This window comes from Penaeus monodon, chromosome 8 (assembly GCF_015228065.2).
Source record: "Penaeus monodon isolate SGIC_2016 chromosome 8, NSTDA_Pmon_1, whole genome shotgun sequence".
Lineage (NCBI taxonomy): Eukaryota > Metazoa > Arthropoda > Malacostraca > Decapoda > Penaeidae > Penaeus > Penaeus monodon.
The window spans coordinates 16762546-16788868 of record NC_051393.1 but is presented as its reverse complement, the minus strand read 5'-3'; the positions used below and the strand labels follow the sequence as shown (position 1 = coordinate 16788868).

The 26323-nt window shown below is 43.2% G+C and overlaps 1 protein-coding gene and 1 pseudogene across 1 annotated transcript in view; both read right to left on the bottom strand.

Annotated features, from left to right (window-relative positions):
* The window catches only part of LOC119576210 (zinc finger protein 429-like), a gene marked incomplete in the record, with an annotated part of 93948 nt that overhangs the window by 32953 nt on the left and 34672 nt on the right, over positions 1-26323 (bottom strand).
* Positions 18209-22088, bottom strand: LOC119576209 (annotated as a pseudogene).

Below are 26323 nucleotides of genomic sequence, written 5' to 3'. Positions count from 1 at the left end.
TTTTATAAGGATGTCTGATAGGTTGGGTGGTCGGTGAAGGTAAGATAGGTGGGGGAAAGCAGAGGTACAGTCTGCAGCAAAGCGTGGACAAGACATCAGAATGTGTGGAACGGAAAGAGGAACATTACATAGGGAACATAGTGGTGGATCAGAACGTGACGTCAGATAGGAGTGTGTTAGACGGCTGGGGCCAATATGTAAGTGCGCGAGAGCCGTCTCCCAACGTCTATTCCGATGAAATGGAGCTAACCAGTAAGAGATTGATAGTTTTACAGTATATAATTCATTAGTGCGGAGAATTGACCAGAAAGATTGCCGTCGGGTATACAGGAAGGTTTTAAAGTGGGGGTAATAATCCGTTGCTGGAATATGTGAGAAATGTGGCTGGTGTTGATGTGGACATAGCAGTGTGATGTGCTAGAGTATCTACCTGTTCATTGCTAATAGATTTATGGCGTGTGGGTAGGTACAACTAGTACTGGATCTTACAGACAAGGAGATTGGTCGAGTGCATAGACTTTATGAGAGTCAATGAGTTACAAGAGTCATTAAAAATACTGAAAGAGGAAAAAGAGAGTGAGTATATGTGTTTTAAGGCAAAAAGGAGTGCGTACAGTTCTATAGTAAGGACACTGGATTCAGGAGATGGATTTGGAGCCAGTGTAAACATGAATACTAGAGGAATGAATAGAGACATGGTCAAGGAAATGGGTGAAGAGGACAGAAAAGGGGATACGAGGGTAAGGTATAAGCCATAGAGGAACGGAATGGATAGAAAACGGAAGAGGTCGGAAATGGAGAAAGGGGGAATGGAGAAAGGATTAGGTAAACATGAAGAAGAGGCAAAGGTAAGAAACAGGGATCATGGGATAGTTTGTGAGGGAAAGTTGGTGGAATCGAGCATAGCATCAGAGAGAGAAGACTACGACATCGAGGGAGAGAGATGGCATGCCTGACTCAGTGTACAGGCGTTCAACTGGAGAGGAGTGGAAGGCGCCTAGGGCAAAGCAAAGACTGCAGTGGTGGACTGTATAAAAATGAGCAAGGAGGGAGGTTGAGGCAGAGGAGTAGATATGGCATCCATAATCGAGAGTGGAGAGGATCAAGGTAACATGAAGATGGAGGAGAGTTATATGGGAAAGAGTAAGATCTGGAGGCGGCGGCAAGCTTTTTCTTTAATGTAAAAGATATGGTCTCGCCATGACAATTTGGAGTGAAAAATAACGCCAAGGAATTTTCCAGAAGAACGGTATTGGAGTGGAGTGCCACATAAGAAGAATAGAGGTTGGGGACCTACACGTGCACGAGAGAAAAAGGTGGAAGACTTTGAGGTAGACAAGCGAAAACTACGGTTAATGAAGGCACTGATGATGTTGCAGACTGAAGGAATTGGTGGAGATTTGGTAGCGAAGATGGTTAAAACATCTACATATAGTAATGATCGGGCTCCTGGTGGTAAAAATAAGACAATACCATTAACGGAAGGAAGGAATAAAGTGGTGCTGAGCACGCTGCCTTGTGCAGTGGACATCGAGCAGCTGACCTGGAAGGACTCTCCTCTCTTCTCTCCCCGCGGTGAATCGGGCCTTACTTAGGCGATTCAGAGCGAAGGGAGGACCGTACCGGCAAAGGCGCTCGACGGGGCGTAGCGGGTGGCGCCAAGCCAGATAATGCCAAGAGAGCCAGTATGACCTCCCAGTCTCAAGGCTTTTGCAGAGATGTACCGCGGCCGGCCCAATGCAATTTCGGCCTCGGCTCTTACACGTTATAGGACGCTTACGCGCCCCCCCTTGTTTGCTGCCACGATGCTATGTGCTTGCATGTAGCTTCGTGCCCTCTAGCCTATTCTTTCCTATACGAATTTTCGGCATTAGTTCACACCTGGTGAACTGGACCCCATCTTCGGGCGCGTGCTCGGACGTGGGCAGACCTTTAACTCCCGCATGGGCGGGTGTGTCTGGGGGGCCTTAGAGGTGTGCCTTACGGTGTGCATAGAGTTGCCATTCTATTTGCTAGGGACTGGTCTGGCAGAGCATCTGATGACTGCCACTCTCTCTGTTTCGCATAGGAACGATAGGCAGGTAGGAGCCCCTCACTTTGTCAGGCACTCAGCCTGGTTCTGTCTAAATAGCTGCCGCTAGACAGAACACTAACTTCCCGTTCTGCCATAGGAACTGCCTGGATAAAAGTTAGCTTCTCTCCCTCACTGTGATGAAATAGTCTGTGGTTGGCTGTTTCAGACGGATGAAGGAACTTACTGGAACAGGTGCAGGACCCCTCTTCTCTCACTGAGGTGAAACAGCCTTTGTGTGTTTCAGAGAAAAGAGGGATTCACTTTGAAAAAATGTCAGGCCCTCAGCCTGGTTCTGTTTAAATAGCTGCCGCTAGACAGAACACTAACTTCCCGTCCTGCCATAGGAACCGCCTGGAAAAAGTTAGCTTCTCTCCCTCACTGTGATGAATAGGCTGTGGTTGGCTGTTTCAGATGGATGAAGGAACTTACTGGAACGGTGCAGGACCCCCCTCTTCTCTCACTGAGGTGAAACAGCCTTTGGGTGTTTCAGAGAAAGAGGGATTCACTTTGAAAAAGGTACAGGTCCCTTCTGAGGGATGGAGAGGAACCGCCTGGAAAAAGTGAAAGAGCTCCCTTCCTCAGTGAGGGAGGAGCAAAAGTGTTCCCAACAATGATGTCCTGTAGGTGGAAGGCATCCCTCTGGTCTCCCCCCAGGGGTTCACACCTACCCACGCATTTGCTGTGCATGGCAGCCTTGTGTGCTGGGAGACGGGAGTCCTGGAGGTTGAGCGATGCGTGAATGAGTTACGCCCTGTGGCTAGCAACACGCCTATTTGGTCCTCTATTCCAGCAAGACAGGCAGCCTGATCCAGGCCTGGTCAGGTCAATCGGCTGTCTCCCTCGTGAGGCTAGGGTCAAGCAGTCATGCTGCCGTTGGTACTCACACTGTCCGTGAGTGCCTGCAACGGCTAATTGGCTGCGTATATCCACTCATCACCCCTGTTGCTGTTAGACATTGGTTCTAACACTCAGCTTCCCCTTGTTGGACTCCGTGGTGGGTGGGTGAGTGGATGAAGCACTGTCCAAATACATGGAAAATAAAACAAAATCCCATAGACAGATGCTAATGATGACGACCTGTGCAAGGCCAGACCACGGCAGCCACCCTGAAGCCATACATGCCTCCGGGTGGCAAAAGAAAACCCCGAGCACAGGATGACACTGTCATGCCTGCTGCCAAGATGGTGGACAAGACAGAAAAACCATGTAAGAATATGTCTGTCCACCAGATTGTCCAACAGATGGACTCTCGTGCTGGCCCCTCCAGGCCAGCACCGAGGCCAGGAAAGTCTCTGAGTACTCCTCAGACAACCCCCCTGACTGAATCGGGAGCACCAGCTGAACCAGCCGAAACAGCTGATGACTGCAAGCCCCAAAGCCGAAAGGGCGGGCCGAAACGACCGAGGCCGGAGACCGACTCTGAGGGAGAGTCTGGACCCCCAAGGTGTTTCCCCCAATTCAAAGTGCCAGTCAAACCCGAAGGCTTCAACAATGCCTACCAAATGGTCAGGGCATTGGAGAGCCAATGCAAATCCGGTTATCGATCCAGGTTGCGCGAGATCAGGGCATGATCATCATGCCCAAAGATCAGCTACCCTTTGTTTCCTGCAGGAACGAAGGAGCTAAAAGATGGGAGGAAAGTGAGCCTCTCACCACTGAATCCCGAGGAAAAGAGGGTCAAGATGGTGCTACTTGGCTTCTCAGTCTCGTATGATGTGCATTACACCCACAGGTCGTGGAGGCTTCCCGAATGTCGAAGGGGAAGACACCAACCAGGCAAGTCCTGGTGACCATGAAAGGTACCCCAACCTCTACTCTTGATCTGGGTAACTGGGGTACCTACAACATTCGAACATATGTGCCTGATCCACTCCGGTGTTTCACGTGCCAAAAGTACAGACACCACCAGGCTAGCTGCACAGCCAAACCTAAATGTGGTGTCTGTAGCAAGGCACACAACACCGAGGTGTGCATTAAGGCCTACAAAGAGGAAAAGAGGGACACAACAGCCAAATGTCCTAACTGTGCCAAGAGGCATCATGCCTGGAGCCTGGCTTGCTCTGTCAGGAAAGAAGCAGCCCTCAAGCAGCAAGAGGTTGCTAAGAAGCGACCAGACTTTGTCCCCCCCCCCCAGGCACCCCTATATCTGGGGGAAGAACAAAAGTGAAAAGGCCTCCCGACCTCCTAAGAGGAAGGAAGCCGCCCCCCAGCCGAAACCGGAGATCTCTGACAAACAGAAGTTCCCCAAAATGAAACAAGTGCAGAAGAACCACAGGAATGAAGGTTCAAACAGCACCACAAAGTCCTCCCCAAGAGCAGAAGACCTCCTCCTCAATGAGGGGGACATGTCGATCCTGCTGACTGCTGTAGAAGGACGAGTGAAGAGGCCGAGAAGGCAGTCGTGGTCGCCATGACGGCAATGACCAAGATTGTCGCAGTCCTAAAGGGAAGGAAGCTGGAAAGGGCCAAACCAGCCCCATCCTCACCCTCACCCCAGGACGAGACTCCCCTCCCCACTCCAACCCAGGCCATGCCCTCACAGGCAGAGCCTAACCAGGCTGATTCAGTGCCAGAGCCAGAATCAGAACAAGCTGACCTTGCCCAGGCAAGGCCAGCAAAGGATGCACAGAAACAGCCTGGACAGAGAAAAGCGCAAATACAGAAGGTCAGAGCTACCAAAGGCTCTCCACCCCCCAGTGGATCCAGGAATAGCCTGACAGCTGAAGAAGACCCCTTAACCAGCGAGGACTTCGCAATGGAGTTGTCAAACTCTGAAACTAGTCAATCCGAATACGGCGATGTCTCTGATGTAACTATCATCTAGTAACATCATGGCACGCAATCTAAACATTATGCAGTGGAACATCTATGGCTTCTCCACAAGGATGCCATCCTCCACGCAATAGTGCGATCAAGGAGCATGACATTGTCATGCTCCAGGAGACATTAACAGTGGAACCTGTTCGCTTCTCCGGGTATCATGTCTTCATGCTGCCATGTGCTGATGGCAAGCGAGGCCTGATCACCCTTGTCAGAGCAACAATTCCCTGCTCCGCAATAGCCAATGCACTGTGGAGATGTTGAATCTCTTGCCGTCAAGATTCACCTGGCCGGGGGGCCCCTAAAATTGTACAATGTGTACAGCCGGCCACACTGTAGTACCTTAGACATCAGCCAGGTCTGTGCTTCTGCAGCACACGACCGAGTGATCATAGGGGGAGACTTCAACGCACACCACCCCATCCTGGCTCCCTGCTGGGCACCGGATGCAGCTGGCCATCACATAGCCAACGTGCCTGAGACATTCCCCGAGATCGCTCTCCTCAATAATCAAGAGCCAATGCATGTCAGAGGAGGGATCCTAGACCTCACCCTGGCCACTGAGACTCTGGTGGAGAGGATTGGCTGGCGTTTTGATGAGACCGTCACTAGTGACCATTACGACACAATAACTACACTCATGGATAGTAGCCCAGCCGAAATGCCACGACCGAATCCAAGATGGAAAACAGACAAGGCCAACTGGCAGGCATTTCAGAACGCCTTGGCCCGCTGTCTGAGAAGCAATGAACCCACACAAAGTGAAAATGTGGAAGTGCTACAAGCCAGACTTGTAAATGCCATTGATGAGGCAGCCTCACTGACCATACCCAAAACTCGGCCTTGGTCCAGGAGTCACAAAGACGTCTGGTACTTTAACGACGAGATTAGGTAGGTTAACCACAGGGTAAATATGTGCCGAAAACATTTCCAAAGGCAAAGAACCCCCAACAACCTAGCCCTCCTAAGGGAGGCTGTCAGGGATGTCAAGGAAACTGCTAGCAGAGTCAGGCAGGAAAAGAGGCTGGAATGGTGTGAGTCCTTCGACCACCATACCACCCTCTCAGAGCTATGGCAATGGGTCAAGCTAGCTACCAGCCGCTCAGCCCCGAGATGCACGCACATGACCCCCAGTCAGAGTCGAACAGACTGGTGCACAAGTTCTCTGCGAGAACAAGTAGCAACAGCCTGTCAGCCGAACAAAGGGCAAGACAGAACGCCTACAACCAGACAGACTTGCTCATATCAGAAAGGGCAGCCAAACCTGATAACTCAGACGTTATCTTTTCTCTGAGGGAACTAAGAAATGCATATAAAGCAGTTGTAACACAACCCCAGGCTCTGATGGGATCTCGTACCCCATCATTTCCCACCTGGGACTAGTAAGTGAGCTTGCATTCCTGCAACTCATCAACAAGTCCTGGGAAACTTCCACTCTACCCCAGAGTTGGAAGGGGGCTACCATAGTTCCCATCCCTAAACCAAAGGAGCCAGGGAAGTACCGCCCCATCTCTCTCCTCAGCTGTCTGGCCAAGACGGCGAGAGGATGGTACTGAACCGGCTCCGATGGAAAATGGGACCTCCGCATGAACACCTCCACGGGTTCACCAGGGGCATGAACACAGCGCACAGTATAGCCACGCTCTTGAGCACAATAAGCACTGGCACAACTGTGGTAGTACTCCTTGACCTGGAGAAGGCTTTTGAATTGGCAAGTCCTCTTGCCATTCAGGAGAGCCTGATCCAAAAAGGAATCAGAGGTAAGCTCTTGGCTTGGATAGGTGACTACTTTAGGAATAGAACAGCCAGAGTAAAATTCCAAGGTCACCTATCACAGCACATGCCACTAGAGAATGGAATGCCTCCGTCCAGCCCTCTTTAACACATTAATGTATCCTCAACATAAACCTCCCAGTGGGGTGCAAGATCATCTATGCAGACGATCTTGCTATCCTCTCCACTGGAGCATACTGCCTAAACAAAGCCCAGCGTTGTCTGGACCTCGTATCCGAGGAGTGTGGTAGGGTAGGACTAAAGATCTCTGCAGCCAAATCCAAAGCCATGGCTCTGAGACAGAGAGTTCAAGGTACAAGTCTGAAAATTCAGGGAATGGATTTGGAATGGTTTCAGGACTACCTCTACCTTGGGGTAAAGATAGACCGGACCCTCTACTTCCAGAAGGAGGTCCAGTACCTGGTTGACCGAACAAAATCAAGACTGTCCGCCATGAGAGCAATGAGTGGAAGACGCATAGGGGCCAGACACAGAGTACTAACATCATTCTATGTACATGCTGTCAGGCCCATTGTAGACTATGCCTCCCTTGCAGTGATTGGCATTAAGAAAAAATATAAAGACCAACTGGAGACAGTCCAAAACGAAGCCGCCAGGGTCATTCTGGGTGCCCCAAGGTGGGCGAAGGTCCTCAACCTCATACTGGAGGCAAAGCTTCTCCCCTTAGCCTCACGAATCCATCTAATGGCAGCACAATTTTTATCATCCAGGCTCCCAGGAATACAAGTCTAAGGCATAAAATAGTCAGACGCCTACAAGATAACGAGCTGTTTGCAAACAACTCCTGGCTGTCTCACACAGCCAGGTGTTATAGGCCATCACCTCAAAGAACCGCTTCTTGCCAAGGGCATGGACTCCCCCCATCCTGACTTTGTCGTAGCTCTGCCGTGGGCACAAACCTCGATAGAGTTCTCGGTCATGAGACTGGCAACCAAAAAGAATGAATATCCCACGCCTAGCCTAAAGGCAGAAACCCAGAGGGTCATTGCAACCATCACTCCTCCGGGTAGCAGAACATACTACACGGATGGATTGGTCGATCCTTGACCCACACTGCAGCCGCCGGCTTCGCAGCAAGGGATGCCACAAAATCCATGAGGGTAACAGACAACGACTCCTTACTACAGGCAGAGGCAGTTGCTATCATGGGAGCACTGAGCCACGCGTCCGTGAGGGAAGGACACGTGGTCATACATACAGACTCTAAAGGAGGCATTGACTATCTTCAGCAGCGCTCACCCACTGACAATATCTACCTCCTAAATACTATCCTCACACTGGCACAGAGGATTCTTGCACAGGGTAGAATAATTATCATAAACTGGATTCCAGCCACATTGGGATCAGAGGAATGAGCTTGCTGACAGATTAGCCGAAGTTGGCAGGGGTATGCCCCCTACTCCCATGATAATACATCAGAGCCGAAAATTACTTAGGAAGAAGTGTACGGTGATGGCAACCTCTTTCCTCCTGCAGCTTCAGAGAGAGGAAACGAGATCCTCTCCCTCGGCCAGCTGTACTCAGACGCCACCAGCTATGAACCACTGGCACTCTGAAATAAACAACAGAGGTACCGAAGTCATTCTGCACAGAATGCGCCTAGGTTACCACTGTTCATGGCAGATCATACAAACAAAAGAACGTGAAGAGAGGTGTTGCATGCATTGTGGCGAGCCGAACGCCACACTTGTACATTACTTAGAAAATTGTGTGCACACGCAATTCCTGAGACAAAGGCCGCAGAACACAGCCGTCCTGCTGGTAAAGAGATTATGCGAGATGCTTGCACCACGGCTATAGGAGCGCCTGCTGGCAATCCCACCGCCACGGTAAGCACCGAGTGTCAGAGAACCAAATGAGACAGCCATAAAAAGCTGACGCAGGCCGGGCCATAAGTGAAAGGCCCGGGCGAAGCCAGAACTTTGCAAATCTCAAACAAATGAACGAACGCTGCCTTGTGAGACATCTTCAGACTGAGGGAAGGACGATATGGAAGAGGCAATTTTGACTAGGAAAGTGTTTGGATGTCATGTGGTCATGTCATGTGGTATCATATACTTTTTCTAGTTCATAGGATATGGCTAATACGGATTCATGATGTGCAAATGCAGATGTAATATATGTCTCGAAATGGGCAAGGGGTCAGTTGTACCCGGGCATGGCGGAAACCAAACTGGGAAGGAGAGAGAAGATTGCGTGATTCAAGATACCACATTAATCGGAAGTTAACCATTTCAAAAAGGGGAGGATAAGAGCTCACCAATGAGAAGGAAAACTTCCTGTCATCCATGTGGTTGAAAATAGTAATAGAAAGAATAGAGAGGAAGATGGAAAGATGGCATACGGTAGCGAATACTGTCACGGCCTTCATGAGTGTTGCAGCACGACTGTAAAACAACATTGAGTTCAGAGGAGGAAAAAGGAGCATTATAGGACTCACCAGAGGGGTGCATTCCTTGATGGTCTAAATGGAAGAGAAGTTGGAGACAGGTGAGAGCCACTACTGACCTAGCTGAAATAGTCACTTAGTTCATTAACGTCTGTGGGTTGTGATAATGAAGCGAGTTGTGATACTAATGAGTTGTGAGTGCATATTGTGATGCCGCCATATACGGTTTTAATGACAAAGTTATCGTACGTATATTGTGATAATTATATGATTATAGTATATATATACCCCGCCTTTTGTGTGATATGTTACACCATGTGAAATGTAGATTATTTTAGTTATATTGCTGTGTAGCATGTCGCCTTTTGTAAAAGAGTGAGATTCTGGGTACAAATTTAGAGTACAATATTTTATTTTGTCTCTGTAGTCACACGTCTGGCAGTAGCACTCTCGGGCAGAACCTGACGTTTGGTTACAGGACAATGAAGAAATTATTTTTGTCAGGGCTGGTCTACAATGAACCTACTTTAGTTTTAATTGGTGCATTCTTCTCCCTCAAGCATCGTAGAGAAACACCCAAAAAAACATATATACGAACACGACACAGTGTTTTATACAAACAGCGTCTTGGAGGGGATCAGAGATGAAAGTATCTCGAATATAGAGGGGGGGCTGGATAAGTGGGGATGTTTGCCTGATAGTATCCGCTAAAACAACTGAAACTGATGTCAGTGATGTAATTGAGTTAACATAATTTCACCAGCTATTTGTTTTACCGTTTCAGACTGTACGACAAAGGCAGGCGGATGCACTTTTAAAGGAGATAAGGGCTGATAGCTGATTAGGGGTGTCTCGTTTGTATCGATAATTGTTCCAGGCTGCGCATTTTAAGCGAAGTGCTTTGGTACAATCAGAATTACAGCATGGAACACATTTGAAGGCATAAGGCCTTGAGGTTCGAGGAATGGCTGTAAAGGGAGCTCTTAGGATTGTACCTATGAAACATTGTATCATATCTGAAATGGATAAGAAGGGGGATGGAGGGGTAGGAATAGTAGACAGTGAGGTGAAAGTACACCAGTCGGCTCTATCAAAGAACCAGCATGGGGGGTTAGGAAGTGGTACACGAAATAGGAGAAATGAGAACTGGAAAGTGGTCACTATAGGGAAACTGACCAGTGGAAATCTGAATGGAGAGAAGGGGAGCACAAAGAGAGATCAAGTCATAAAAAGATTGCGTGCTTATGTAAAAGTGTGTAGAACTAAGAATAATAAGGGCAGTTGTGGAGAGGAAATGTTCTAGGGATCGGCCACGGGAATTGGTGATAGAATCTCCCAGTGTGTGTGGCGTCAGTTAAAATTACTAACTATGAGGAAAGGTGGCTGAAATTGGAAAATTAGTTTCAAAGGCAACGAAGTCAATGGGTTGGGAAGGGGAGAAGTAGGCTGAAATAACTGATCCAACAAACAAAAAAAGATGCAAAATAACTCGGGCATGGGACAGTTTTTTGAAAGGGAGGTACGAAATAAGGTGTTTTGATGGATTAGTATAGGCGAGACAGTAAGGGAGTATGAGAGACAATAGTAGTTGGGAATTTGGGTATGGGAGGCTGTGTAAGGAGGGGATATGGCGAAGATCAGGTCTGTGAGAACAGAAACCACAAAATTCCAATGTAGGAGAGCTATAATTTAGTTGGATCTATGAGTGATAACATTTACAGTGCGTGTTGGAGAATTTGAAGATAGAAGGACTAGGGGGTGAGAAAGGAATGAGAGGGAGGAGGGTGTGTGGTATCAGGAGGGAGGATCTGGGGAAGGGCATAGTTGTGACATAAGGGATTCACGTGTGTATCCAGAAAGGAGGGGAAAGGGAAATACAGGGATGGAGTGAGTTAATGTGGGTGGAGCTGGAGCTGGGAGGATGGGCTGTTTTTGGGGAATAGAAAGAAGGGGTGTAGGGTTAATGGTTAATGGTTAAGGTTAAAAGCAAGATAATGTGCTAGACATCTAAGGTCATTTACCACGATAGTTAATGTTGGGGAAGGGTGGCTGAGTTAGTGATTAGTTGTCTAAGCTGGGAAAAGGAATTGGTGAGTGAAAGGGTTAGAGTCGGGTGTGGTAAGGAGTTTGATTAGATGGAGGATATGTATGCGTTTGAGGAAAGAGAATGGGTTTTGTTGAAACAGAAGTGTGGGATTCTGTAAGGATGTCTGATAGGTTGGGAGGTCGGTAAAGGGAGGATAGGTGGGGGAAAGCAGAGATAAGTATGGACGAGACAAAAAGGGGAATGTGGGGAAGAGACAAAATATAATTGGGGATTGGTATTGGAGGATGTGTAAAAAGGTCTCTTAAAGGGCATACAATAGATGGGTTATAAAGGAAAGGATATGACAAAGGTCAGGTCTGTGGGAGGGGAAAACCCGCGAATATTCCAATAAAGGATAGTTATACTTTAGTGATATAGATTGTAGTACGTTTTGGAGATTTTGAGGGGGAGGCAGCTAGAGGGGGGGATAAGGACCGAGAGGTCTAGATGGGAGAGGTGTGGGAGTTGGTGTTCTACTAGGAGGGGTATTAGGAGACAGGTCTGTGGAAGGGATACTTGTGACATAAGGGATTCACATGTGTATCAAGGAGGGATGGAAGTGATAGAGGGGAGGGTGGGGAGGGTTATGTGGGCGGGGTTGGGCTGTGTTGGGAGGGGTTAGGAGGATAGGGTGTAGGGGGGATATCGTTAGGAGGAGGATGGAAAATCAGCAGTTACTTGGAGTGTGAAGAGCAGTTGAAGATTTGGGGGTTTGAGTGTCATTTTTTCATTTAGTAATCTTGAATATTTTCAAAGTTTCTTCTGAGGAGTTGGTTGGGGAGTTTTGGGGGATAAGGATTTCTTGTGAGGGGGGAAGAGAGGTTTGGTGTCTCAAGCGTAGGGGCAAAGGAAGGTGGAGGTGATTGTGTGGTAGGGGAAGAGGGGGTGGAACGTTTGTTCTGTCTGTTACGGGGAGTGAGAGGGGGAGAGGGGAAGGTGTTGGGGGTTTTAGTGGTGGATTGATATCTGTAGTAGAGATGGAGTGTCTGGGTTTAGGATAGCAAAAGAGTTTGATTGGGGAAGGTAGGAGGTAGAAGAGGGGGAGTTTAGATGTAGGGGGGGGGGTTAGAGAATTGGTAGAATGTGCAGTATTACTGGAGTAAGGAGGAAGAGAGAAACCACGTCGACGTGCTTCCTGTCTGGCTTCACGTAGTGGATCCAAGTTGAATCTGAGAGTTGCTACCTCAGACTCAAACTTGTAGGTGGGACAGCCCCTATAAAATACATTATGGGGGCCGCCACAGTTGGTACATGTGCGTGATTGTGCAGAGCAGTTAGATCGGGTATGCCAGGTTGGGCACATAGTGGGCATCGGCTGTGGAACGGCAACGTTTGGCTGGGTGTCCTAGACGCCAACAATTTTGGCACTGACGTGGAGGAGGTTGGTATGGCCGAACAGGGAGGGATCTCCTCCTATGTAGACGTTAAAGGGAAGGTCATGTCTACGGAAGGTAATTTTGGCTATGTTAGTGGGTTCTTCGATGACCTCTGGGGGGAAAAGGAGCAGCATTGTACTGATTTGCATCATAGTCTGTGAGACAGGCAAGTAGGTCTTCTCCACAGTCTGACCAAACTGTCTAGATGGGCAATTTTCTGGGGAATTGAAACTGTTCCGTGCAAGTATTGAGGGTTGGATGGGGCCCCTGCAAGGGGTGGGGTTACCATATAGGTCGGGTTAGTTTTTTTAATGCTATAGCTTGGTTTTCGGATGTTACTGTGACAAGACGGGAGCGGTCGGGTCGGCTACGGAAAGAGGGCTTTACCTACTTGTTTTTGGAGACATTGTTGGAAGAGAAGGGTGTTGTCAGAGTAGGGAGCTGTGGAGGGATCACGAAAAAACGGTCCCATTTGGGCGTTAAAGAGAGTATTCAAGATTGTTGTAGAGATAAGGGGTAGTAGAAGGGCGGGGGCGTGACGAAGATGGAGTAGTGTTGAGGGAGTAGTGTTAGGAGAGGTGGGCAATAAGGCTGTAAGGTATTAATAAGGGACGATGGGGGGGAAGATGTTGGAGGTTGTGGGGATAGAGGTGTTGAAGTTGAGCATGCTGGAAGAGTGGAAATGTTCCTTAAGGGTTGATTGTTGGCTACTGTACTAGTAGGCATTGATGAGGGGGTAGTTATTGCAGTGTTCGAGCCGTGGTCAAAGGAGAGCCAGGGGTCAGGGGAAACGGGTGGGCTATTTGATAAAGGGGCAAGCCTTATTGCCCCGAATAGTGGGGATATGTTTTCATTACTGGCCATGGTAAGCCTGTGTTATATTGGGGGTAAAAACAGTCCACCCCTCAGGGTTCCCTTGGGGGGGTAAGGGCTAGGTAACTAAATCAGGGGAATACCGTGCCCATGGGTCCCTCAGGCCGTTCAGGACTGGCACAAAGTCAGCCTTTCATCCTTTCAGCACGGCTCTCACACCTTAGGAGGTGGATAGCAGAAGGGTTTGGTGAAGGGACAGAAAAGAAAAGTGGGAAGGAAAAAAAGACCATGCAAAAATAGTTGAGTCGAGGGCTGAGTCCCAAGGTTGGGGAGTTCCCCATCATTGGTCCCAGTCTCCGCCTCCTAAGCCCCCCACGACAACAACGGCAAGGGATTGGGGGGGGAAGGGGTGTAGGGGGAATTTGAGTAGAAGAGGATGGATATCGGCAGTCACTGAGCGTGGAGAGAGCGGGAGTTGTGGAATTTGAGGGTGGATGAGGGGTTTCGGTGTCAATTTGGGCCTCAAGCAGATAGTTTTGAATATCTGCATTGTAGTTAGGGTTTTGTGAGACAAGGTTCCTTATGAGGGGTGGAGAGGAGACTGGTGTCTGAGAGTAGAGGCAAAGGTAGGGGGAGGGGAGCGTGTGGTGGGAGAAGGGGTGGAACGTTTCGTCTGCCTGCTGCGGGTAGTGCGGGGAAGGAGGGGAAAGTTTTGGGGCTACAGTAGTGACTGGGTCTGGATTTAGTATGGAAAAAGAATTGACTGAGGAAGGTGGGAGGTAGAAGTGGAGAAGCAAGATGTAGGAGGGCTAAGTATAGGGGAACATCTTAGGAGGGAGGGGGAGGGGTGGAATAAGGAATAAGAAAAACCTCGTCGATGTGCTTCCTGCCTGGCAGAACGGGGCCCAAAATCTGAATCTAAGAGTTGCCACCCCAGGCTCAAACTTGTAGGTTGGGTAAACCCCCTAAAAATACAGTATGGGGGTTACCACAGTTGGCACATGTGTGACTGTGCAGATCGGTTTGATCGAGTATGACCAGGTTGGGCGCACAGAGTTCATTTGGCTGTGAACGGCAATGTTTAGCAGGATCTCCTAAATGCCAACAGTTTGGCACTGGCGGGGAGAAGGTTGCTGTGGTCAGACAGGGAGGGATTCTCCACCAATGTTGAACATTAAAGGGAAGATCATGTCTACGGAAAGTAATTTGGGCAATGTTAGTGGGGTTCTTACTATGACCTCTACGAGGAATGGAGTAGCACTGTAATGATATCACATTATAGTCTGTAAGGCAGGCGAGTAAGTCTTCTCCACACACTGACCAATATTGTTAAAGATAGGGCGTTTGCTGGGAGACAGACAGTTCAAGTACAAGTATTGAAGGTTGGATGAGGTTCTGCAGGAATGGGGTTACCAGAGAGATCAGTTAGGGTTGATAATGCTGTAGCTTGGTTTTCAGATGTAACTGTAACGAGACAGGAAAAGATCAGGTCGGTTAGGGAAAGACTTTGCTTCCTTAGAAGCATTGCTGGAAGAGAAGTGTTGTCAGAGTAAGGAGGTGTGGGGGGATCACGAAAATCGGTCACATTTGGCTGGGCTAAATAAGAGTATTTCAGATATTTGTAGAGATGGAGGTGGTAGAAGGACGGTGACATAAGAAAGAGTGAAGTAGTATTACAGAGAGGTGGACAATAAGACTAAAGTAGTAATAAGGGAGGATGGGGGTAGAGGTGATGAAGTTGAAAATGTTGGGAGAGCAGGAAGGTCTCCTGGAAGTTTCGTGTTAATTGGGTGAATAATGTACTTGTAGGCATTGAGGAGGGGGTAGTAGTTTCAGCATTTAGTCATGGCCATAGGACAGCCTGGGGTCGGAGAACCAGGAGAGCGAGTTGGTCGAGGGCTGAGGCCCAAACTGGGAGATCCCCAGAATTGGGTCCCAAATCCCGGTCTCCACCCCCACAAACAGGCTAGGGATTGGGGGAGACGTTACACAAATTTCTTTCAAGAACTAGACCTTGTATCCACAATTTCGCTCTGGTCTTAAATATTTTACTTACTCTGCAATGCATTGCTCTTTCCAAATCATTGAGGATTTTTAAAAAATAGGCAAAAAAATAAGCAAGTGTGCTTACTTTCTCCAAGACCCATCCAGGCAAATGCGCAGTGCCCGTTGGGCAAGCTTTAATGAAGTGAACGTTTCAATTTTATTTAATTAAAATTTTCTGCTGCATCAAACATCTATGGTTATTAGCGGCATATTCAAAATAGTGACAGGGTAGGGCTTAGGGCGAAGCCCTCAAAGGATAGCATTATAATAAAGTATTGTGGTGAAAGGGTAAAAATGAGAACTATTAGGGTAAGTGGACAGAAGAGGATGATGAGAAGGAAAAGGAAGGGGGAAGAAATACCATGTAAAATTAGTTAAAGCGAATGCTGATGTCCAAGGCAGGGGCCTCCGTCTCCTTTGACCCCCACAAGAACAGGGATTGGGGAGGTTAATATTCCAAACAAATGTTAACAGGGTAGACCGCTGCACAACGTTTACTGGACAAGCACTATGGTCAGTACCCAAAGCTCTGTCTGCTGTGCCCCCCGTCACCCATACAAAGATGTGAAAAAAATAGCAACGATGCGCTCTTCGCATCAGCCTGAGGAAATGCTTTAAACATCTTAAAAAATAAAGAATCTGAGCAACAAAGCACAGTAGATACTGAAAAGTATAGAGCAATATTTGTCCACATAAAATGGTTTTGTTTCGCATTTTCCCTTAATACAATGCTGTAAAAAAAAAACAGATTCCTCGATTATTAAACACATTAACAGCCAACATACATACATAACACGACCTTTCAAACATCACACCAAAATTAAAGTTTAGGAAAGAGTGGGTATCAGTGGAAACTAATTCAAGGTAAATACAGATCTCAAATCATGCATAAAAACAGTAGGTCAATAAAAGAGAAATGGATGCTGCAACAATTATTTAAAGAGCCATACATTTAACATCTTTGAAGAAGAATAATGAATAAATAAAGATTAAGGGGAGGGGGTGACAATCAATCCATTGACATGGGTCAGTCCCTTCCTTACTTTTACAAAATATTTGAATACCTTTTATCCCAATCACAAGATCACGTATACAGACAATTCTCTGGGATAATTAAACATTTTCCTTTTCCTGTTCTGAGGAAACAAATGCAACCTTTGCAATTTGATAGATTTAATCAGTTCTATTTGTAAAAAATAAAATTTTATAGGTTTCAACATTAAAATGGCATTATGGGAGAAATTTAGTATCATCCATATACCATTCAAACTGCTGTACACATCCTTAATGGAAATCGCCAAGACTAAAATCTACAATACTAAATGAGCAAAGAAAAAAACACTTCTTTTCCATGTAACATTTTTACCTCAGTTTTTGAATACATACATTACCCATGTTCATGGAAGTCTACCATATCATCAACACCATGTTCATTTCAATATTTTCACAAGTGAAATCACTTGTAACTGGATTAACCCCTGGATTGTGCATCTACATAAGCTTCTCAGTGACTTCCCATACTTCCCTTTCTATCACATGAAATAAGCAGTGGGGAGTTGATCCATAAAAAAGGATTAACTACAACCAAATTACCCTCATACTTCAGAAATGCACCTCCTAGTTTTAAAAGGATATGGGACTAAATATCATTTCACACTTCCCCCTTACTTACCTCACTAAACATCACGTCTTATACTAGTCTTGGTTGAAAAAAAAAGAAAAAAGAAAAAGAAAAAGAAAAAAAAAAGAAAGAAACATGAAGCCGCCACACCACATGTACATAAACTAAAGGACCCGAGATTTTCATGAATTTTCTCTTACTCTAAAGTAAAAATTGCAACAAAAAACTCTGATGCTCCAATCTACACACAAGCAGATATCATCCATCGCAACACTTACTGGGAGGTTTATAGTATTGCAAAATTTGAGATAATTTAGAACACCGATATCAAATTTCACTCCACCTATGTACTGATTTACATTATAAAGAACCCACAAGCTGTAATATTTAAAAATTTTAGTGAACACTAAGAAAAGAGCAAAAATATAAACTGTATTAAGCAGACTAATTGCAAGAGCCCCAAAACACCAAATACTTGAATGAGTTAGAGACGTCATATCGAGAGCTTATGGTCTCCAGGTTGCCTACTATCACTAGTCTTACATGCAGGCTTGTGATAATGGTTATAAGCTTTGTGTGATGAAAGTCTAAAGTAATTTTTACAACAAAAAACATTTCAAAAAAACATAAGCAAAATCTTGGATAAAGCTTTTTCTTTAACTATAAAAAGGTCTTTTATTTGACCCTTTCCCACTCAACATCCCGGATTTCTTTCAAGAGGAACCATCTAGAAGGTCACTTCTATCTGCCACAAGGAAAACCCATTCAGCTATTACTTTCTGACTTCGATTTTCTAAAGAAAACTTTAAATCACACCTTTTACATTGTTTAAGTAAGGGTAGTATGCAACTAATTCTTTACCAAAGGATTAAATATTTACTAATCCTATACTCATAGATGGTATTTACCTACTAGAATAATAATCCTGGAACATTTCAATATTTGGCAAGCTGAAGATCTGAAGGAACAGATTCGAGTTTACCAACTGGAGGAAAGCATGGTTTCATGGTTCCAGATTTCTATAGCAAACCTTTGAAACAATCTATAAGAGAAATATAAAGTATCAAGTAGCCAAAGACCATTCAACACAACTGAGTTGGGCCAACAGCTTTCTTCCTTACAAACCAACAGATTACCAAATTGATGAATTTGTTGACCCACCTCTTAAAAGGGAAAAACCGTACCGAAAATTCAAACCGTATATGTTATTCAGTGAACTTGTGTACCGGTATGAGTAGGTTACATATACTTTTACAGGTTTAAATATTATCAATATCCAAGTCGCTCTCGTCATTTTCCCTTCCTCATCATCACCAGGAGCCCAATCTTGGGTGCTTCAGCCACAATGGGCTTTGCTTAAACCTAAATTCTTGCTCTCTTGTTCTTTGAGAGATTGGGCTCTTGCACGGTATCATACTCAATCTGGAAGATAAAGCAAATTTCATACTTTTGGAAATAGTTTTGCATACCAAAGTGGAAGCAATTCTGCAATGACTGTTCAAATTTTTCATGGTTTACTACTTTCCTTTAATTCTTTTTATACTCAACAATAATAAAAAACTAATAAAATAAATAACTTAAAAATTAATAATTTTAAAAATATTATTAAAATATTAAAACAAAAATAAGGAAATCATTATCATTAATAATAAAAAATTTAAAATACAAAAATTGTTTCCCTTGCTACATGCTACACACAGTGCCACATCAAAAAGGGAACTTTACAAACTATACCTACTTGCATATTGATGGTTACAATAATGGAAACACTAAAACATTAACAGTTTTATTCTCAATGCCATAATTCATATACTACAACTTCAAAAATTAATCAAATTTTTTCATCATAAAGGAGCTATAAGAGCCAGTTTCCCAATGGATCACTAATTGCCACAAACCCATTTTTCCAAAAAAAAAAACATAATAAACCCATATCTTACCTCTACATCATCCTCCTCTTCCTCTTCTGTGGTCTCCTCCTCCTCTGCCTCCTGCAGCCATCTAAGGAAAAGGGTTTGGGCCTTTGCTGGATTTCCGCTGCAACTTCCTTGCTTACATACTTCTTGAAGTCTTCTTACCCCAGTCCAGCAATACCTTTTTCTTCCACAACATCATGGTCATACATTGCCTGTCATGAATTACAACTTTAAATTGTGTTTCCTCCTTCAAATGAAGTTCTGCCACAAAAAGTTCTCATTAGTAGAATTGTATGGTATTGTATAGTGATTTCTTACCTTCAATATCACTGGAACTTTAGGTAGGAGTTGTTCCTTCTTTTAATTCAATTAGTTTTTTAACTGCACCCAAGAAGTATTTCTGGCTCTTGGGGTTGCCGTGAGTGAAAAACAGCAGAGAATGCGATAATGTGGGATCTGTAACAAAAACATTTGTAGAATGGGGGGGGGGGCGTATTTTTTTATTTATTATTTATTAGTTATTTATTTATTATTAAGATTATAAAATATAAAAAATATAAAAATGTAAAAATTTTTATATTTTTTATAAAAAAAAAAATACATATACATATATAAAATATGCATATACATAACATTATACATATATAAAATATGCATATACATATACATATATACATATATAAATATGCATATACATATACATATATACATAATAAAATATGCATTACATATACATATATACATATATAAATATGCATATACATATATACATATAAAATATGAATATACAAACCATATATACATATATAAAATATGCATATACATATACATATATACATATATAAAATATGCATATACATATACATATAACAATATAAAATATGCATATACATATACATATATACATATATAAAAAATGCATATACATATACATATATACATATATAAAATATGCATATACATTTTACTATATACATATATAAAATAGGGATAACATATACATATATACATATATAAATTGCATATACATATAACATATATAAAAATATATAAAATATACATATCATATATAAAATATACATATACATATTTCATAATAAAAAATACATATAAAAACATATACATATATATATTACAAAAACATACTATACCAAAAAAAAACACTTATTATAACAAACTTACCTGTTTAATGATGTTGTCATCCCGTAGCAGCTCTACAATAACCAAACAGCCTTGTTCTCTTTGATGTCCAACCTCTCTGCTTCAGCTGCTATGTCCTTAAAACACAGCCACCTCTGCACCTGGCTTCAACAGGACCAGCTTCCTTCTTTCCCTATACAGATAACATTACTCGAGTCAGAAATTCAGAGAAAGATCTGATACATACTTATCTCACATTAATAAATAGAAGTACAAATCTTACTCTAAGAAATAAATGATAATCACCTTGCAGTACTCGAAGAATACTTCCAAACGCTCACTCTGGGTCTTCTCAATATCGGTTGAGACAGTCATTTTTTTCACTCCAGCAGTCAAGGTCTTTTGTCTTGCCTTTACAGCCTGTTCACTGACATCCAATCCCCAGTCTTCATCCTGAAAATTTTATTCAGATTAATATTGCTTTCTCAGTTATATTCTGATTATGATCATTAATGGCCTATTTAGGCATATTCCTTACCATAGTCAGGGAATTTTTTGTTCAAGCTATTTTGAAATATAAAATGTCAAAATGGCTTTTTTTTTTGGGGGGGGGGGAGGGAACAACAAAGCACCAATAATAATGAAATATCACTTACATCATCTTCCTCAGCATCACCATTCAAGTCAGCATCAGAAGCATCTGATTTATCAGCATGGGGAGACCCTGGCCTCAGACTACTTTTATGGCCATTCTCAGCCTTCTTACTGTGAGTCTTCCTTTTAGTGAGCGAAGTACCCTGTTGGTTGGGCTTCATTTCTAACAAAGGAAACCAATAAATATTAATGCAAGTAGATTTCATGGCAACCTTTTTCCATCAACCACTCCTATTAACAAGACAAACCAAATGGATGACACATTTCCTTATCCACCAAACTGGCAACATTGTAATAACCAGAAAGCAAAGCATGGCTGGTACTTTTCTTCAAATTATTTACATACAAAAAGTACCTAATAACATGTGTAGGAATATGAACAGTACCCATGTCAAAGAATATGCACTACAAAAAACTGAAGTGCATGATTTATTCATGTATTTTTTTTGTTTTGTTTTTTAATACTGCTAGAGGTAACTTGTGGTTTTGGAGCCATTTTCTTCAGTTCCAACTGCCAGGACTTCTTGGTACATTAATGCTGTATGGTAGAATGTATGAACTGCTACTTTGGTTTTGAACAATACTAACCAGGTGGATTCTTGACAATGAAGGTGGTCAGTTTATGCCTCATGTCTAACATTCCTTGATATCCACAGGCCTTACAAGATTGTTTGATGTGGCCTTTCTTCTCCTGCAATGAAAGGACATACATTAAGGTTTCTCAATAACATTTTAGATTTTTTTCCGATCATCAAAATGTGTTAGAACTTACAATTTTGTCAATTCGTTAAAAACTAAGAAAAAGAAAAAAGTAATCATAAAAACTTACATTTGGGAACAGGACAGTCTCAGGGTTTTCACATTCAGGGCAAAGGACAAATCTTTTAATAAATCATCAAGAAGATCCTGAAGTTTTGCAGCATCATGAGAGCCATTGACGATGTAGCGGTCATTCTTGTAGTCAAAACTGAGTTTGGGCTCCAAGTTCACAACCGAAGTACTTGCAAGGTCTGTGAATATTACATTTTGAATATGGATTAACAAGCTTTAATTTTTAATACTAAACCACTTTACACAATATGCAAGTGATAATTAATAATTGAATCTCAGAAAAAATGGCCAATACTACTACATGTACATTGCCTTATTTCATAAAATCTTAAATTTTCATGGTTGTAGAATTAAATTATTATCTGATAACACTTACAGGTAGGAGGACGTCCAAGAGCCTTTGCAACATCTACCATGTTGACATGACCGTTTTGATGCCGTTGCCTTTGCCCTCGACCTTGGCCATGAGCTTAGGCATCTTGTACCGTAGAAGGCATCCATAACATTGCGGTTGACGTTGTAACTCATCTACAGGGAAATTTAAATGGAGATCATGCAAATGTGTATGCTGTTCTTTAAACACTAATAAACATTTAGTAAATTCATAATTTGAAGCGAAATGATAAATGTGAAAACTACAATTTCTTGTTTAACTGTGAATAAGATGAGACTTTACAACCATCCAGAACAAAAAACATCACAACATTACTTCTGAAGGCCATAAATGCACAAGATTAGCAGAAATGTATTCTCTACCTTGCCGGTTCCTGTTGACGATTTTCAAAGAACAAATTTCCGCAATTTTTTTTTTTTTTTTAGCAACTTGAAGTATCTGTTTAGTGAATGGAAGTGATGTGGTGATACAAGGAATGGACAAGCCAGTCACTGGGTCAAGACAGCCACTGGGATATCATGCGGCTTGTTCACTCCACTGCAGTTTCTGGCAATGTAGAAGAGAAAATTACATACAAAAAGATTAACACAGTCAATCTACTTTAAAGTTGTGCACAATAAACAGCTGTGCCCTTGTTTGGCAGTGGCTGTATTCACTTAAGAGAAATAGCCCCTAAAAGCTAGCTTAAAGCCCCCCCCCCCCATTTTTTTATGAAAAAAAGTCACAGCAAAGAAATCTGATGCTTCCAAATGTTTCTCCTTTAGCAGGGAACTCCACATGCACCCTGACACATTATTCAGTATAGCACTGGTAGCTCCTATCATCACAGGTTAAAATGGTTAATCCTCATAATCTGGATCACCTGACCATTAGGCTACATGAATTTACCATTGTGAACATTTCGGTTGAGGGCCAGGGTGACAGAAAGACTCGCCATGAGTGCACAAACCTCTTGGAAGGTGATTAGAATCATTTAGCATTTAGAAGTGGCTCTTGCATTATTTCCACTGATAAACGAGTGTTAGAATGTAGTGTCCATGAGCACCAGCTCCAGGGAGAACATTCCATAGTAAGCATCCTATTCCTAGTCACCATGACAATCTTAATATGGGGAGGGGGGATAAAATGTTACTTATTATTCTTGAATGGAGTTATGGACTACCTAGAGATATGGAGTCTATCTGGATAGTGAGACTTGCACAAAGAAAATCAAATGACAAATCTAGACATCACAAAATGGCAATAAAACTAAAAAAGCTCGTGAATAAGAGAAAATATGGCAAAGGGAAGCCACAGTGTTTCATCACTGCACACAGTGTTTGCGTGCGCCTGGCCTACAAGGTGTGCACGTCACACTGGCTGCTCATGTAAGCTAATACCCGCAGTTGGCCATATGATTGCCAAGAAGCACCTGGCTCCAATGGGTTAATAATTTAATAAATACTACATATAATACAGCGCATGTACGCACGCACACACTTGAGAAACAGTCTACAGAGAATCCCTTTCACATAATACATTATCTGCTAAGCTCTTGTTCCGACACAAGAGAACTTGCACAATGTAACAACTTGGAAACTTTCATCATGTGGCAGATGCAAATTATAGTTTTGACTCAGAATACTATGTGCATCATGCCATCCCAAGATAGGATTTCAGCATTTGATATCCCCTGGAAGTATTGGATTAACTGTAATAAATATCTCCATAATATTTTAACATGCCTTTACATTTTTTTTTTAAATAGCATCCTGACATTGTGGATAAGATGCGAGGACAATGTTGTATTGGTTCACACAAAAAAAATGGAGAATACTACTAAAAAAAGATGAAGTGGTAGTACCCATGATGTTTATGCTTTACAATGTATGAGAACAACAATAATAGACAGCAAAATGAAGGACTTGTCAAGATAAAAGTAACAGGATCAGCATTTACCTTTATTGCTAGTAACCAAAATTAAATGAACAAGAGAAATCTATTTCCCCAATAAAAGATTTTAATTATTTCCCATTAACTGAAATTAACCTGTTGAAAAGGAGTAACTGGGGTGGGGGGGGGATCACTGCATGTCATGAGGGCCGAGTTAATGGGAACGTGTCAATAGGAGATATCATGGAAGAGTGGCAAGTGACGGACATGCTACCAAGAGTGCACAAAACTAAGGGAAATTAGACATGATGGGCCTTTAGGAAGGGCTCTGCATTATTTCCATTGGTAAACAAGGACAATCAGAACCCATCCTTCTAAAGAAAGAAAGAGAGAGAGAGGGAGTGTGTGCGCGGTGCGCGCGCGAGAGAGAGATAGAGAGAGAGAGAGGGAGTGTGGTGCGCCGCGCGCGCGAGAGAGAGAGAGAGAGAGGGAGTGTGTGCGCGCACGCGAGAGAGAGAGAGAGAGAGAGAGGGAGTGTGTGCGCGCACGCGAGAGAGAGAGAGAGAGAGAGAGGGAGTGTGTGCGCGCGCGCGAGAGAGAGAGGGAGAGAGATGAGAGAGGAGAGAGAGAGAGAGAGAGAGAGAGAGAGAGAGAGAGAGAGAGAGAGAGAGAGGAGAGAGAGAGAGAGAGAGAAGGACGAATTACGATATTCCTTTACCACATCTAAAAGGTGTGGTTACACTGGCATTCGATTCATGAAATCTAATCATTTTGAGTGGGATTTGCCCACCGATTGGTTCATTCCACTGTTTTTTGGCCTACTCGTCTGAAGCAATGGGCAACCTGTCGATCCATCGATGTTCCAGTGGAAAAGTCATACTCGTTGAGAGTCTAGAGTATACATGGCACTAGTCAAATATATTTATGCATTATAATTAATATATATATAAATAAATTACAATTATTAATTATAATTGTAAATTATCATATATATACTTATATTAATGATTTAAAAAAATAAAAGAAAAACAATGCAATATATCTTGTATCCTCATCTGACGGACGAACATAAACAAGCGCGCATATTTTTCGAAGAGGAAGAATGTCTTCTCGTCATATTTCTGTAAAGAATGTGGAATTCGGAAGCAATTACCTCTCTTTTAGAGAAAGTACGCCAAGAAAATGTCTTTTGGAATATAAAACATCCATATTAAAGGGAGACAAGCACGGAATCCATCGCAACTACTGATGAGGGACTGAGGACACGATTTGTTTTGATGCTGCGATCCAATGGACTGAGCAGGTGGTTCATTTCGTAGTGTAACCAAAACGGATGGGCGGGTGGGTTCCAAGTCACTGATAATCGTTGGATTCCAACGAAAAAAGTTGGTCAGTCTAACCGTACCTTAAGAAATTTCTTAGAAACTCAAACACCCTACTCGTACAAAAATTGTACATAGCATGAACCCCTCTGTGATGGGTTTTAGAAATCTCTTGGCATCGTAGACCCTGGTGATTTCTCGCAACGTCCAGGCCGCTAGATGCAGGAGTCCGCTATATTTTAGTGAACTTCCCACTTGATGTGTTCTAGCGCGTTACCACACATAGCTGTACCTCACAGATCACATGCTTTATGACAGCTATACATTTGACCCAGCATTAACAGGTTAAACAAAGGAAACCCTGTATACTAACTTGTATGCAGCAGTGACAGAGGGGTGCAAAGGAGAGCCACATTCAGAGTATTGAGAGATGATTGCTCATGGGGTAATGAGCTTCTGCCAAGTTCTTTGTCTCTTAGTGGTATCTCCTTTTTGTGTTTGTTCAGCATAAGTGGGTTCTTGGTGTCCGTATATGACAACAGCTACTACAACCAAATAAAGCCACGATACAGCTGCAAGAAAAAAAAAATATATATATATATATATAATAATAATTTCCTAATACCAAAAAAAAAGGGGCTCACATTGAGACACAAGTCTGTATAAATCACAAAAAATATTTTTAAATAAGACACTTGACTAATGCAATTTTTTGCAGAATGAGTTCACAATATTAACAATGTACACAATATAAAAGGCACATGATGCAACCATCTAGAACTGCAGCTGCAATGAAAATACTGTTTAGTATATCTTCTACAAGCTGGTTTAATATTTATTACAGACACCTAAATCAAGTAATAGTAACAAGGGTGGGGGAAGGAGGGTATAGAAATTCAAGTACTGCAATATCTCTATAGGCTTTGAAACTTCTAATTCTAGGAATCTAGTCATACCTAGTGCCAGTAAGCGAAAGGATGATGTCCGTAATTTGGGTGGGTGGCTTGCTGAAGTCACGAAGTCCTGAATGGTTGCAGTTACGATGCCGGTTGCTAGAAAACTGCCTATTTCTGCAATCAAAATATTATTAGATCTACAGTAAGCAATCTACCACTTTTTTTTTTTTTTTTTCTACTTAACTTGGGCACAACTTCCATAAATCTAACACTATTTCC